This window comes from Dreissena polymorpha, chromosome 8 (genome assembly GCF_020536995.1).
Source record: "Dreissena polymorpha isolate Duluth1 chromosome 8, UMN_Dpol_1.0, whole genome shotgun sequence".
Classification (NCBI taxonomy): Eukaryota; Metazoa; Mollusca; class Bivalvia; order Myida; family Dreissenidae; genus Dreissena; species Dreissena polymorpha.
In genome coordinates, this window is record NC_068362.1 from 104559449 (window position 1) to 104570649 (window position 11201).

The 11201-nt window shown below is 37.2% G+C and overlaps 1 long non-coding RNA gene across 2 annotated transcripts; it reads left to right on the forward strand.

Moving 5' to 3' along the window:
- The first annotated feature begins 379 nt into the window (after positions 1-379).
- On the forward strand, positions 380-10681 carry LOC127842032 (uncharacterized). Of its 2 annotated transcripts, none has more exons than XR_008031460.1 (7): positions 380-602; positions 873-966; positions 3644-3737; positions 5029-5122; positions 7800-7893; positions 9183-9276; positions 10607-10681. It is a non-coding gene; the product is annotated as an uncharacterized LOC127842032 (long non-coding RNA). The 2 variants fall into 2 exon arrangements; XR_008031461.1 differs by having other exon boundaries at positions 380-563.
- The last annotated feature ends 520 nt before the right edge of the window (positions 10682-11201 follow it).

Genomic DNA, 11201 nt, shown 5'->3' on the forward strand with positions numbered 1-11201 from the left:
GTAGATGGTATCTGCGTCTCTGCGTTATTTGCAAAGAGTGACTATCTAGATACAAGATATACTATCTAGATACAAGAAACAAGATACAAACTTTTATTTCAAGTCGGTTAACAATAAATAACAGTATAACATTAGCTATGTTTAGCTATTGACCGACACCTATCTATGTTTTGTGTTTATATATTAAATTCTTATTTAATTATTTATAGATAATGCACCTAAAATGAGCCCTACCTATATGCAGGCAGTAGTACCACTATAAAACAGTAAGAATGTCAAATTGCAAGCCTCCTTTCGGAGGCAGTCTACAGTTTTGTAGCCCTATTTGCGCATTGGCCCCGGTCAATTTCCTGAACATAAGGTGTATGACCTAAACAAACTTGTTTTTTGACTCCAGGAGCTTAAATGTAAGTACAAATGGTCAATATTCTAGTAATTTCACATGTTTTCAGTAATTCGAAACTAAGTTACCTGAATTTTAGTCAACAACAACAACATGCTCAGTGAGATGTAAACAAATGTACTTCCTGCTTAAAGCAGCCGGCATTTGACAGATTTCAACGGTGGGTTTAAATAAGTTAGCAGTGCAAAAAAGTTCAATGGTAATGACCCATTTTGTTTGGCTCAGTTTGAAAGCTTTTGCTGTGATAGTGCAAAGCATGTTGTCCACTGTGTGCGTATTCTTACCCGTAAAGATAAATGTGATTGCCGGGTTTATCTGAAAATGGGGTTTTTAGGGGCAAATTCCGAGACCTCCGAAAAGGTCTATTTTACATCAGATACCAGTTTAAAGTGCTTTTTCTGCATTGTTTTGTGCTTTATTTGCAAGCTGTTGATGAGCTGCACTGAATATTGTCTGAATCTATTTTCAGGTTGGGACTGAAGGCCTTGTTTTGAGGGTGTTTTGCAGACCAGTGGTTGTCGGCCTGGGGATTTTCAAGAAAAACCGTAGACTGCCCCCTTAAGGTAAATATCCCAAATTTCACACCCAACGCCCCATAGTCAAAGGTGACATTTTTTAATAAAATAGAGTCATCAACACCTGAAAACAGCTTTCCCATTGAATTCTGAGCAATTAGAGCAGAGATGTTAACATTCCAGTAGGGGGAGGTAAGCCTGATTTTTAAAGAAAACCCTATTTTGCATGGTACGCACATCTGCTTTAGAGCCACAGTCTTTGTTTCTTTGTGCGATATGCTTAGTTGTTTATGCAAGAAAGACTAAGCTGACTTATTTCAACTATATGTACAACATTTAGTGCCTTTCAAACCATTTGAACGCCTAAATGTGCATACACTTTGATGAAAAGTGAGTAAAAAACACTGATTTAAAGGAAAAACCCATCAAAATTCATTATTTTTTTTAAACTTTGACCAGTGTAGTGAGCAATTTTTGACTCAGGATGTAAGCTGACACTCATTATGAGTGATTTTTGGCAATATGATTATATCTACATCTCATATCTGTGCAAATTGAGTGATTTTTAGACTTGCGTAGAATACCGAAAGAATGACCAAAAAGTTGCGTGAAAATGTTGCCGCTGATATGCTCACTAAAAATAGTCTCAAAATGTACATTGCAGTTATATTACAAAGAAAACCACCCAGTTTCATCCAGAATCGACTGAAGAGTACAAATACTTCAAATTTAGATGGGTTTAAAACTTTGGACTGCTATCTTAAGGAGGCAGTCTACAGTTTTGTAGCCCTATTTGCGCATTGGCCCCGGTCAATTTCCTGAACATAAGGTGTATGACCTAAACAAACTTGTTTTTTGACTCCAGGAGCTTAAATGTAAATACAAATGGTCAATATTCTAGTAATTTCACATGTTTTCAGTAATTCGAAACTAAGTTACCTGAATTTTAGTCAACAACAACAACATGCTCAGTGAGATGTAAACAAATGTACTTCCTGCTTAAAGCAGCCGGCATTTGACAGATTTCAACGGTGGGTTTAAATAAGTTAGCAGTGCAAAAAAGTTCAATGGTAATGACCCATTTTGTTTGGCTCAGTTTGAAAGCTTTTGCTGTGATAGTGCAAAGCATGTTGTCCACTGTGTGCGTATTCTTACCCGTAAAGATAAATGTGATTGCCGGGTTTATCTGAAAATGGGGTTTTTGGGGCAAGTTCCGAGACCTCCGAAAAGGTCTATTTTACATCAGATACCAGTTTAAAGTGCTTTTTCTGCATTGTTTTGTGCTTTATTTGCAAGCTGTTGATGAGCTGCACTGAATATTGTCTGAATCTATTTTCAGGTTGGGACTGAAGGCCTTGTTTTGAGAGTGTTTTGCAGACCAGTGGTTGTCGGCCTGGGGATTTTCAAGAAAAACCGTAGACTGCCCCCTTAAGATAAATATCCCAGATATCACACCCAACGCCCCATAGTCAAAGGTGACATTTTTTAATAAAATAGAATCATCAACACCTGAAAACAGCTTTTCCATTGAATTCTGAGCAATTTGAGCAGAGATGTTAACATTCCAGTAGGGGGAGGTAAGCCTGATTTTTGAAGAAAACCCTATTTTGCATGGTACGCACATCTGCTTTAGAGCCGCAGTCTTTGTTTCTTTGTGCGATATGCTTAGTTGTTTATGCAAGAAAGACTAAGCTGACTTATTTCAACTATATGTACAACATTTAGTGCCTTTCAAACCATTTGAACCCCTAAATGTGCATACACTTTGATGAAAAGTGAGTAAAAAACACTGATTTAAAGGAAAAACCCATCAAAATTCATTATTTTTTTTAAACTTTGACCAGTGTAGTGAGCAATTTTTGACTCAGGATGTAAGCTGACACTCATTATGAGTGATATTTGGCAATATGATTATATCTACATCTCATATCTGTGCAAATTGAGTGATTTTTAGTCTTGCGAAGAATACCGAAAGAATGACCAAAAAGTTGCGTGAAAATGCTGCCGCTGATATGCTCACTAAAAATAGTCTCCAAATGTACATTGCAGTTATATTACAAAGAAAACCACCCAGTTTCATCCAGAATTGACTGAAGAGTACAAATACTTCAAATTTAGATGGGTTTAAAACTTTGGACTGCTATCTTAAGGAGGCAGTCTACAGTTTTGTAGCCCTATTTGCGCATTGGCCCCGGTCAATTTCCTGAACATAAGGTGTATGACCTAAACAAACTTGTTTTTTGACTCCAGGAGCTTAAATGTAAGTGCAAATGGTCAATATTCTAGTTATTTCACATGTTTTCAGTAATTCGAAACTAAGTTACCTGAATTTTAGTCAACAACAACAACATGCTCAGTGAGATGTAAACAAATGTACTTCCTGCTTAAAGCAGCCGGCATTTAACAGATTTCAACGGTGGGTTTAAATAAGTTAGCAGTGCAAAAAAGTTCAATGGTAATGACCTATTTCGTTTGGCTCAGTTTGAAAGCTTTTGCTGTGATAGTGCAAAGCATGTTGTCCACTGTGTGCGTATTCTTACCCGTAAAGATAAATGTGATTTCCGGGTTTATCTGAAAATGGGGATTTTAGGGGCAAGTTCCGAGACCTCCGAAAAGGTCTATTTTACATCAGATACCAGTTTTAAGTGCTTTTTCTGCATTGTTTTGTGCTTTATTTGCAAGCTGTTGATGAGCTGCACTGAATATTGTCTGAATCTATTTTCAGGTTGGGACTGAAGGCCTTGTTTTGAGGGTGTTTTGCAGACCAGTGGTTGTCGGCCTGGGGATTTTCAAGAAAAACCGTAGACTGCCCCCTTAAGGTAAATATCCCAAATTTCACACCCAACGCCCCATAGTCAAAGGTGACATTTTTTAATAAAATAGAGTCATCAACACCTGAAAACAGCTTTCCCATTGAATTCTGAGCAATTTGAGCAGAGATGTTCACATTCCAGTAGGGGGAGGTAAGCCTGATTTTTGAAGAAAACCCTATTTTGCATGGTTAGCACATCTGCTTTAGAGCCGCAGTCTTTGTTTCTTTGTGCGATATGCTTAGTTGTTTATGCAAGAAAGACTAAGCTGACTTATTTCAACTATATGTAAAACATTTAGTGCCTTTCAAACCATTTGAACCCCTAAATGTGCATACACTTTGATGAAAAGTGAGTAAAAAACACTGATTTAAAGGAAAAACCCATCAAAATTCATTATTTTTTTAAACTTTGACCAGTGTAGTGAGCAATTTTTGACTCAGGATGTAAGCTGACACTCATTATGAGTGATTTTTGGCAATATGATTATATCTACATCTCATATCTGTGCAAATTGAGTGATTTTTAGACTTGCGTAGAATACCGAAAGAATGACCAAAAAGTTGCGTGAAAATGCTTCCGCTGATATGCTCACTAAAAATAGTCTTAAAATGTACATTGCAGTTATATTACAAAGAAAACCACCCAGTTTCATCCAGAATTGACTGAAGAGTACAAATACTTCAAATTTAGATGGGTTTAAAACTTTGGACTGCTATCTTAAGGAGGCAGTCTACAGTTTTGTAGCCCTATTTGCGCATTGGCCCCGGTCAATTTCCTGAACATAAGGTGTATGACCTAAACAAACTTGTTTTTTGACTCCAGGAGCTTAAATGTAAGTACAAATGGTCAATATTCTAGTAATTTCACATGTTTTCAGTAATTCGAAACTAAGTTACCTGAATTTTAGTCAACAACAACAACATGCTCAGTGAGATGTAAACAAATGTACTTCCTGCTTAAAGCAGCCGGCATTTGACAGATTTCAACGGTGGGTTTAAATAAGTTAGCAGTGCAAAAAAGTTCAATGGTAATGACCCATTTTGTTTGGCTCAGTTTGAAAGCTTTTGCTGTGATAGTGCAAAGCATGTTGTCCACTGTGTGCGTATTCTTACCCGTAAAGATAAATGTGATTGCCGGGTTTATCTGAAAATGGGGTTTTTAGGGGCAAGTTCCGAGACCTCCGAAAAGGTCTATTTTACATCAGATGCCAGTTTAAAGTGCTTTTTCTGCATTGTTTTGTGCTTTATTTGCAAGCTGTTGATGAGCTGCACTGAATATTGTCTGAATCCATTTTCAGGTTGGGACTGAAGGCCTTGTTTTGAGGGTGTTTTGCAGACCAGTGGTTGTCGGCCTGGGGATTTTCAAGAAAAACCGTAGACTGCCCCCTTAAGGTAAATATCCCAAATTTCACACCCAACGCCCCATAGTCAAAGGTGACATTTTTTAATAAAATAGAGTCATCAACACCTGAAAACAGCTTTCCCATTGAATTCTGAGCAATTTGAGCAGAGATGTTAACATTCCAGTAGGGGGAGGTAAGCCTGATTTTTGAAGAAAACCCTATTTTGCATGGTACGCACATCTGCTTTAGAGCCGCAGTCTTTGTTTCTTTGTGCGATATGCTTAGTTGTTTATGCAAGAAAGACTAAGCTGACTTATTTCAACTATATGTACAACATTTAGTGCCTTTCAAACCATTTGAACCCCTAAATGTGCATACACTTTGATGAAAAGTGAGTAAAAAACACTGATTTAAAGGAAAAACCCATCAAAATTCATTATTTTTTTTAAACTTTGACCAGTGTAGTGAGCAATTTTTGACTCAGGATGTAAGCTGACACTCATTATGAGTGATTTTTGGCAATATGATTATATCTACATCTCATATCTGTGCAAATTGAGTGATTTTTAGACTTGCGTAGAATACCGAAAGAATGACCAAAAAGTTGCGTGAAAATGCTGCCGCTGATATGCTCACTAAAAATAGTCTCAAAATGTACATTGCAGTTATATTACAAAGAAAACCACCCAGTTTCATCCAGAATTGACTGAAGAGTACAAATACTTCAAATTTAGATGGGTTTAAAACTTTGGACTGCTATCTTAAGGAGGCAGTCTACAGTTTTGTAGCCCTATTTGCGCATTGGCCCCGGTCAATTTCCTGAACATAAGGTGTATGACCTAAACAAACTTGTTTTTTGACTCCAGGAGCTTAAATGTTAGTGCAAATGGTAAATATTCTAGTAATTTCACATGTTTTCAGTAATTCGAAACTAAGTTACCTGAATTTTAGTCAACAACAACAACATGCTCAGTGAGATGTAAACAAATGTACTTCCTGCTTAAAGCAGCCGGCATTTGACAGATTTCAACGGTGGGTTTAAATAAGTTAGCAGTGCAAAAAAGTTCAATGGTAATGACCCATTTTGTTTGGCTCAGTTTGAAAGCTTTTGCTGTGATAGTGCAAAGCATGTTGTCCACTGTGTGCGTATTCTTACCCGTAAAGATAAATGTGATTTCCGGGTTTATCTGAAAATGGGGATTTTAGGGGCAAGTTCCGAGACCTCCGAAAAGGTCTATTTTACATCAGATACCAGTTTAAAGTGCTTTTTCTGCATTGTTTTGTGCTTTTTTGCAAGCTGTTGATGAGCTGCACTGAATATTGTCTGAATCTATTTTCAGTTTGGGTCTGAAGGCCTTGTTTTGAGGGTGTTTTGCAGACCAGTGGTTGTCGGCCTGGGGATTTTCAAGAAAAACCGTAGACTGCCCCCTTAAGGTAAATATCCCAAATTTCACACCCAACGCCCCATAGTCAAAGGTGACATATTTTAATAAAATAGAGTCATCAACACCTGAAAACAGCTTTCCCATTGAATTCTGAGCAATTTGAGCAGAGATGTTAACATTCCAGTAGGGGGAGGTAAGCCTGATTTTTGAAGAAAACCCTATTTTGCATGGTACGCACATCTGCTTTAGAGCCGCAGTCTTTGTTTCTTTGTGCGATATGCTTAGTTGTTTATGCAAGAAAGACTACGCTGACTTATTTCAACTATATGTAAAACATTTAGTGCCTTTCAAACCATTTGAACCCCTAAATGTGCATACACTTTGATGAAAAGTGAGTAAAAAACACTGATTTAAAGGAAAAACCCATCAAAATTCATTATTTTTTTAAAACTTTGACCAGTGTAGTGAGCAATTTTTGACTCAGGATGTAAGCTGACACTCATTATGAGTGATTTTTGGCAATATGATTATATCTACATCTCATATCTGTGCAAATTGAGTGATTTTTAGACTTGCGTAGAATACCGAAAGAATGACCAAAAAGTTGCGTGAAAATGCTGCCGCTGATATGCTCACTAAAAATAGTCTCAAAATGTACATTGCAGTTATATTACAAAGAAAACCACCCAGTTTCATCCAGAATTGACTGAAGAGTACACATACTTCAAATTTAGATGGGTTTAAAACTTTGGACTGCTATCTTAAGGAGGCAGTCTACAGTTTTGTAGCCTTATTTGCGCATTGGCCCCGGTCAATTTCCTGAACATAAGGTGTATGACCTAAACAAACTTGTTTTTTGACTCCAGGAGCTTAAATGTAAGTACAAATGGTCAATATTCTAGTAATTTCACATGTTTTCAGTAATTCGAAACTAAGTTACCTGAATTTTAGTCAACAACAACAACATGCTTAGTGAGATGTAAACAAATGTACATCCTGCTTAAAGCAGCCGGCATTTGACAGATTTCAACGGTGGGTTTAAATAAGTTAGCAGTGCAAAAAAGTTCAATGGTAATGACCCATTTTGTTTGGCTCAGTTTGAAAGCTTTTGCTGTGATAGTGTAAAGCATGTTGTCCACTGTGTGCGTATTCTTACCCGTAAAGATAAATGTGATTGCCGGGTTTATCTGAAAATGGGGTTTTTAGGGGCAAGTTCCGAGACCTCCGAAAAGGTCTATTTTACATCAGATGCCAGTTTAAAGTGCTTTTTCTGCATTGTTTTGTGCTTTATTTGCAAGCTGTTGATGAGCTGCACTGAATATTGTCTGAATCCATTTTCAGGTTGGGACTGAAGGCCTTGTTTTGAGGGTGTTTTGCAGACCAGTGGTTGTCGGCCTGGGGATTTTCAAGAAAAACCGTAGACTGCCCCCTTAAGGTAAATATCCCAAATTTCACACCCAACGCCCCATAGTCAAAGGTGACATTTTTTAATAAAATAGAGTCATCAACACCTGAAAACAGCTTTCCCATTGAATTCTGAGCAATTTGAGCAGAGATGTTAACATTCCAGTAGGGGGAGGTAAGCCTGATTTTTGAAGAAAACCCTATTTTGCATGGTACGCACATCTGCTTTAGAGCCGCAGTCTTTGTTTCTTTGTGCGATATGCTTAGTTGTTTATGCAAGAAAGACTAAGCTGACTTATTTCAACTATATGTACAACATTTAGTGCCTTTCAAACCATTTGAACCCCTAAATGTGCATACACTTTGATGAAAAGTGAGTAAAAAACACTGATTTAAAGGAAAAACCCATCAAATTCATTATTTTTTTTAAACTTTGACCAGTGTAGTGAGCAATTTTTGACTCAGGATGTAAGCTGACACTCATTATGAGTGATTTTTGGCAATATGATTATATCTACATCTCATATCTGTGCAAATTGAGTGATTTTTAGACTTGCGTAGAATACCGAAAGAATGACCAAAAAGTTGCGTGAAAATGCTGCCGCTGATATGCTCACTAAAAATAGTCTCAAAATGTACATTGCAGTTATATTACAAAGAAAACCACCCAGTTTCATCCAGAATTGACTGAAGAGTACAAATACTTCAAATTTAGATGGGTTTAAAACTTTGGACTGCTATCTTAAGGAGGCAGTCTACAGTTTTGTAGCCCTATTTGCGCATTGGCCCCGGTCAATTTCCTGAACATAAGGTGTATGACCTAAACAAACTTGTTTTTTGACTCCAGGAGCTTAAATGTAAGTGCAAATGGTCAATATTCTAGTAATTTCACATGTTTTCAGTAATTGAAACTAAGTTACCTGAATTGTAGTCAACAACAACAACATGCTCAGTGAGATGTAAACAAATGTACTTCCTGCTTAAAGCAGCCGGCATTTGACAGATTTCAACGGTGGGTTTAAATAAGTTAGCAGTGCAAAAAGTTCAATGGTAATGACCCATTTTGTTTGGCTCAGTTTGAAAGCTTTTGCTGTGATAGTGCAAAGCATGTTGTCCACTGTGTGCGTATTCTTACCCGTAAAGATAAATGTGATTTCCGGGTTTATCTGAAAATGGGGATTTTAGGGGCAAGTTCCGAGACCTCCGAAAAGGTCTATTTTACATCAGATACCAGTTTAAAGTGCTTTTTCTGCATTGTTTTGTGCTTTATTTGCAAGCTGTTGATGAGCTGCACTGAATATTGTCTGAATCTATTTTCAGGTTGGGACTGAAGGCCTTGTTTTGAGGGTGTTTTGCAGACCAGTGGTTGTCGGCCTGGGGATTTTCAAGAAAAACCGTAGACTGCCCCCTTAAGGTAAATATCCCAAATTTCACACCCAACGCCCCATAGTCAAAGGTGACATTTTTTAATAAAATAGAGTCATCAACACCTGAAAACAGCTTTCCCATTGAATTCTGAGCAATTTGAGCAGAGATGTTAACATTCCAGTAGGGGGAGGTAAGCCTGATTTTTGAAGAAAACCCTATTTTGCATGGTACGCACATCTGCTTTAGAGCCGCAGTCTTTGTTTCTTTGTGCGATATGCTTAGTTGTTTATGCAAGAAAGACTAAGCTGACTTATTTCAACTATATGTACAACATTTAGTGCCTTTCAAACCATTTGAACCCCTAAATGTGCATACACTTTGATAAAAAGTGAGTAAAAAACACTGATTTAAAGGAAAAACCCATCAAAATTCATTATTTTTTTTTAAACTTTGACCAGTGTAGTGAGCAATTTTTGACTCAGGATGTAAGCTGACACTCATTATGAGTGATTTTTGGCAATATGATTATATCTACATCTCATATCTGTGCAAATTGAGTGATTTTTAGACTTGCGTAGAATACCGAAAGAATGACCAAAAAGTTGCGTGAAAATGCTGCCGCTGATATGCTCACTAAAAATAGTCTCAAAATGTACATTGCAGTTATATTACAAAGAAAACCACCCAGTTTCATCCGGAATTGACTGAAGAGTACAAATACTTCAAATTTAGATGGGTTTAAAACTTTGGACTGCTATCTTAAGGAGGCAGTCTACAGTTTTGTAGCCCTATTTGCGCATTGGCCCCGGTCAATTTCCTGAACATAAGGTGTATGACCTAAACAAACTTGTTTTTTGAACATAAGGTGTATGACCTAAACAAACTTGTTTTTTGACTCCAGGAGCTTAAATGTAAGTACAAATGGTCAATATTCTAGTTATTTCACATGTTATCAGTAATTCGAAACTAAGTTACCTGAATTTTAGTCAACAACAACAACATGCTCAGTGAGATGTAAACAAATGTACTTCCTGCTTAAAGCAGCCGGCATTTGACAGATTTCAACGGTGGGTTTAAATATGTTAGCAGTGCAAAAAAGTTCAATGGTAATGACCCATTTTGTTTGGCTCAGTTTGAAAGCTTTTGCTGTGATAGTGCAAAGCATGTTGTCCACTGTGTGCGTATTCTTACCCGTAAAGATAAATGTGATTGCCGGGTTTATCTGAAAATGGGGTTTTTAGGGGCAAGTTCCGAGACCTCCGAAAAGGTCTATTTTACATCAGATACCAGTTTAAAGTGCTTTTTCTGCATTGTTTTGTGCTTTATTTGCAAGCTGTTGATGAGCTGCACTGAATATTGTCTGAATCTAGTTTCAGGTTGGGACTGAAGGCCTTGTTTTGAGGGTGTTTTGCAGGCCAGTGGTTGTCGGCCTGGGGATTTTCAAGAAAAAAAGGTAGACTGCCCCCTTCGGATTGATGACAAAATTAATTGCCATAATTGGGATTGTTTACATTCCACCGGAAGCAGTATTTCTAAATGGGTCAATACGGCCACCTTTCAAAACGGTAGCAACACGCTGTCTGGTTCCTGCGGTAAAGTAAGATTAAATATATACATTTTTTAGTTTTCAGCGAATTAAATGTAAAAGCATCAGTTGCTACAAAATAACAGTAAATGAATGTGAATTGACATTTCTTTGCTTCTACTAACATTAATCACAATTGTTCAAACATGAAGATATAATATTACGGACACTTAACATTATGCAAACGAGGACTTATCATCTGTCTTTGGTCATTATTAGCACACACCAGAAATTGATTGTGCAATAATACTTAAGTAAAGACTATTAATATGTTTTAATAGAAGAAACAAAATGATAAAATAAAGTGTCTCAATCGTATTGGAGACGGTGTCTGCCTAGCGACGCTAATCCTTAAACGTGCCCAAGAAAAGGATTGTCCAAAACAC